Source organism: Odocoileus virginianus, chromosome 2, assembly GCF_023699985.2.
Source record: "Odocoileus virginianus isolate 20LAN1187 ecotype Illinois chromosome 2, Ovbor_1.2, whole genome shotgun sequence".
NCBI lineage: Eukaryota > Metazoa > Chordata > Mammalia > Artiodactyla > Cervidae > Odocoileus > Odocoileus virginianus.
Window position 1 is genome coordinate 79,462,791 of NC_069675.1, and position 5,613 is coordinate 79,468,403.

Sequence of the window (5,613 nt, forward strand, 5' to 3'; positions counted from 1 at the left end):
TTTCACTTCTTCCAATATGTCCCAAGAGCTTCCCACTCCAGGAGTGGGCTTCTATGATAACCTGGGATGTGTCTATCCTAACCCTTACCATATGGTGATGATAGTGCTCACCTGTTTCCTCCCATCTTATTCTGATCCTGTGGAGGACAAAGATTCAGTCTTCTTAGTTCCTTAGCTCAAATGATGTCTGGCACATCATAAAGGTGTAGTGAAAGTTTATGGAATGGATAAACTATGAGGGTATCTGTAAAACAACCTGTGAGGAAAGCTTAAGAGAAATTAGCTATCTCCTCTAGTCAACAGCATCATTCTGTTTTGGGAAACAGTGGTTCTGGCAGTAAGATCACAACTCTGAATGCCCTTCAAACCTGTTCTTCTTTCTGGATACTTAATTTTGTTGCAGCTCTGCCACTTACACAACTATATTTGTGTAGCTTTAATTATTCCATCTCTTTACCAAACTGAGCACAGCATGGGCAACCTCTATTAGAACATGGATATTGATCTACTTTAGTGGTAAAGAATCCACCTACCAATGCAGGAGACACAAGAGATGGGGATATGATTCCTGGGTTGGCAAGATCTCCTGGAGGAGGTAGCAACCCACCCCAGTATTCTTGCCTGGAGAATTCCATGAACAGAGGAGCCAGGTGGGATCAGTCCATGGGATCACAAAGAATCAGACATGACTGAACATTGAGCATGCCCTACACTGATTTACTTTACATCAGAGCTAAAATATAGGTGATTCTCTTTATTCATAATTATATTCTGTGAAATCACCATGCATGTTGAATTAGTAAATACTGAATGAACCATTTCTCCTGGGGTTAACACAAGGTTCAGTTCAGTTGAGTTCAGTTCAGTTGCTCAGTCGGTGTCCGACTCTTTGTGACCCCATGAATTGCAGCACACCAGGCCTCCCTGTCCATCACCAACTCCTGGAGTTTACTCAAGCTCATGTCCATCAAGTCAGTGATGCCATCCAGCCAGCTCATCTTCTGTCATCCCCTTCTCCTCCTGCCCCCAATCCCTCCCAGCATCGGGGTCTTTTCTAATGAGTCAACTCTTTGCATGATGTGGCCAAAGTATTAGAGTTTCAGCTTCAGCATCAGTCCTTCCAATGAACACCCAGGACTGATCTCCTTTAGGATGGACTGGTTGGATCTCCTTGCAGTCCAAGGGACTCTCAAGAGTCTTCTCCAACACCACAATTCAAAAGCATCAATTCTTCAGTGCTCAGCTTTCTTCACAGTTCAACTCTCACATCCATACATGACCAATGGAAAAACCATAACCTTGACTAGACGGACTTTTGTTGGCAAAATAATGTCTCTGCTTTTTAATATACTCTCTAGGTTGGTCATAACTTTCCTCCCAAGGAGTAAGCGTCTTTTAATTTCATGGCTGCAGTCACCATCTGCAGTGATTTTGGAGCCCAAAAAAGTAAAGTCTGACACTGTTTCCACTGTCTTCCCATCTACTTGCCATGAAGTGATGGGACCAGATGCCATGATCTTAGTTTTCTGAATGTTGAGCTTTAAGCCACCTCTTTCACTCTCCTCTTTTACTTTCATTAGTTTCTTTTGAAACTCTGATCACAATATTTTTGTCAACCAATTGATATATAACTTTATTTTATATGTGCTGCTGTGCAAAGATATCTTATTTAATGTATACAGTTGATTCATAGTGCTGTTGGCCATCAGTTCAACTTTAATAACTCATGCTAAAAAAAACTGGATAATGTGTGTCTTCTCTGTAAGGCACATTGCAGCTTTCCTGTGCTTAGGAACTCTAGACTGCATTTTAGTGGTGTGTTTGGGGGCCATTTTAAGTAGCAAGATTATGAATAAAAACCACGAAATTATGAAAAATGTGGCACTAATTATACCATAAAAAAGGACATTTGTTTACAGTGTGTGAGCTGAAACTAGAAGGCAGAGTGTTACCTTATTTGATCTCTGCTGAAGAAGTGTGATTAAATATTGCAGAAGAAAATACCAATGAAATTAAAATCAGGAACAATAAAAACAATTTAAAATGAAGTGGACAAAGAATGAAAAAATGAACAAAGTTGTAGAGCAACTTGAAGGAATATATGTGTAATTGGAGTTCCTGAAGGACAGGAAAGGAGCTGAGAGAAACACTATAATCAGGAAAAAAATCTTACTCTTTTCTCTCCCCAAAAATAACCAGAGAGGGAAATTACAATCTAAACAAGTTGAAACCAGCTCTAAAGAGAAAAAATTAAGGATAGCAGGTCTGAGAGCAGGGAGAGAGGGTGCATTTATATATAGAGGAATAAAGATAACAGTGATAGTAGATTTATCATGAGAAACAATGCATTCTATATGTACTAGAAGAAAAAAAATATAGAATTCCATGTCCAATGAAGTATTAGTGTTAGTCGCTCAGTTGTGTCCAACTCTTTGCAACTCCATGGACTGTAGCCCACCAGCCTCTTGTGTCCATGGAATTTCCCAGGCAAGAATACCTGAGTGGGTTGCCATTTCCTTCTCCAGGGGATCTTCCCGACCCTAGGGATTGAAATCAGGTCTCCTGCATTGCAGGTAGGTTCTTTACTGGCTGAACCACCAGGGAAGCCCATATCTAGAGAAAGTATCTTTCAAAAAAGAAAGGAAAATTTTTTTCCAACTATATAAAAATTAAACTAATTTACCCCTGCAAAACTGTATTACAAGAAATTTTAAGAGAAGTACTTTAATCATAATAAAAATATAACAAATGAAAATCTTGCTCTACAGAAAAGAATGAAAAACACTAGAAATGGTAAGTGGATAAATATAAATACATTTATCTTATAATTTAAACCTCTCTCAGAATCAACTATTTAGAGAAAAAAGTAATAGAAATGTATTTGGAATTTGTTTTAAAAGTGGAAGTAAAGTATACAACAGGAGAGAAGAAATGGAGGTATAAGTTTGTAAGGTTCTTAAACAGAATGAATTCCCTTAAATTGAAGATAGATTGTGATAAGTCAAAGATGTGTATAATATACCTTAAATCAAACACTAAATAACACAACAGTTTTGTCTAATAAGCCAACAGAGGATATAGTATGGAATCATAAAAAATTTAATCCAGAAAGAAGCAGGAAAAAAAGGAAAAAGGAATCAAGGGGCAAACATCTTACCAAGGTCTAATGTTTTACATTTTGTTGTTATTTAATCACCAAGTAGTATCTTATTCTTTTGGGACCCCATGGATTTAGCCTGCCAGGCTCTGCTGTCCAGGGGATTTCTCAAGGAAATAGCAAGCATACTGGAGTGGGTTGCTATTTCCTTCTCCAGGAGATCTTCCTGGGCCGGGGATCAAACCCATCTCCTGCACTGGCAAGTGGATCCTATCCCTGCGTCAAGAAAATAGATCTCCTGGAGAAGGAAATAGCAACCCACTCCGGTATGCTTGCCTGGGAAATCCTGTGGACAGAGGAGCCTGGCAGGCTACAGTCCATGCCGTCCCAAAAGAGTCGGACACAACTTAGTGACCGAACAATAACAACAAAATGCTCAATTGTTATCTCACTGGAATTACTCTCTTTTTTCTCACTCATCAAGGGTGCTGCTTTTGTTTTTATTCCACTCTCATGGATTTTTATAGACAACTGTACATCAAGAATAAGCTCTAAAAAGACTGTTATATAAAAGGCGTCCTGGATTTTTTTCTTTCAGAAGTGTCTACTTTCTTGGGAGTTGAAGAATGGCTTGGATATAGTATTCTATTCTGCTGAGGTACTTTTGTTTCTATTATACAGAGCTCTTTTTAGAGACAAGAAAGAAAAATCATTGCTTCCCCTTCTTGGCTTTCATTAAAAAAATATCTAAAGGATTTTAAAAAGAAGTCTCAAGATTTTACATTGCAAAGCAGGCTATTTGGTTGGTATGAGAGAAATCCATAAATGGGCAATTATTTTATTCCCTGTCACAGAGGCTGGCTCAAAAGCAACTGTTCCTTAATTTTGATTGATAGGATTATAGAATATCAGAACTGAATGAGACATTAGGGAACATCTGGTCCCCCAGCTCTGATGTTACCAGGGTGGAAAATGAGGCTCGTTTCAAGTAATGGCTTGTCTGTGACCACAAAGAAGTTAGCAGTAAATGGGTGGTGTGTGAAACAGTGATGGAGTGTGCTCTGGATTCCCACAGTCCTAGCTTTGAATCCTGGTTGAGCCATTTCCTGGCTGTATGATCTTAGGCAAGCCCATTACCTGGTCTGATTTTATCTCATCGGTGGTATTGTGAGGGATTTGGGAGATAATCCAAGTTCAGTGCCTGGGGAAACAGTAAGAACTCAATAAATGCAACTTGAGCCATTCCAGGGCCCAACCAGCTTTAGCCCAGAGAGTTTGCTGCCCCATTGTGGCAAATCAATTACACTTCCCCTGCTTTGTCCAATTTCTAGCTTCACTCTTTTATTTTTTTTAAAGCATTTGCTGAACAGTTGCTGTGTCCACCAACACCAGAGGTATGAAGATGAATGAAAAGCACCCACAATCACACCCTGCTTTGCCCTCCTGGTGCTTTTTCTCTAAGTGAAGATGACCTAGCAAACAAAAGGATCAAAATAGAGGCATTCACAGGGCACAGAGGCCTATCCTATCTCGGACAATTACTTTTAGGATTCCTTTATTTTCACATGTTCACTCGAAGATGGCTAAGCCTAACTGTATTGGCTGTAAGTAACAAACAGCTTCAAGGTAATTGGCCCAGTAGTTTTCAGAACTTAAGAAGGCTAATGTTACAAGTATTTCTATCAATATATCCTTAGGAGGTTGGGCTGTGGACTCCATGCTTTAGAAAGTAGAGATGTAGTTGGTGTTCAGTGTGAGAGTTGTAAGAGCAAACTTGCTGTCATTATTTTGTTAATAAATTCTCTACTTTTTAAAGGACAGGGATGTTAAACATATTTACATAATGGCAGATTTTTTGGCCACAAGAGCTATGATATGTGTATACATAAAAGGAGAGTACTTTATAAGATGCTTTCAGAAAGGAATTATGGACATATAATGAGGGACTCCAATCTGATAGTGGATCTTGGGGATGTCAGCTTAAGCATCTTTGCCATGATCCCGTGTAGATCAATCGCTATGTTACCCTGGCTGCTGCAGCCTTGCCTTCTGATTGAATAATGACGTCCTCTGTCATTTTCTGGAAATGATGAGGACCTGTCACACTAAATTAGTTTTCCTGAAGATGCTCCCCAGCAGTCCACTTGGGCCGTGAGGAGTCTCTGTCTAGCTTAGGCTGAAGTCCAGGCATGCAAGTCATTACGCGGTGAAAACAAGACTAGTCACTTTGGGGGATTAACTAGTTCTGGGGCTCTATTTGCGTAAGCAAATTAGTGAGCTGGAAAGACTCATTTCTACAAGTGCTAAATTGTAAAGACACTACAGGGACAGCTTCAGTGTTATTGATGTTTGTTCAGATGAGGGAAGGAAATCTCACAGAATACCAAGGAAGGCTCCTCATTTGAAACCCTTCTTCTGGCAGCAACATCATTTCAATCTCAACAGTGGGGGATGTGGTGGAGAGTATTTTTCACATTGTTGCAGATTTTCCAAAATGCATGTGTAAGTTACCAACC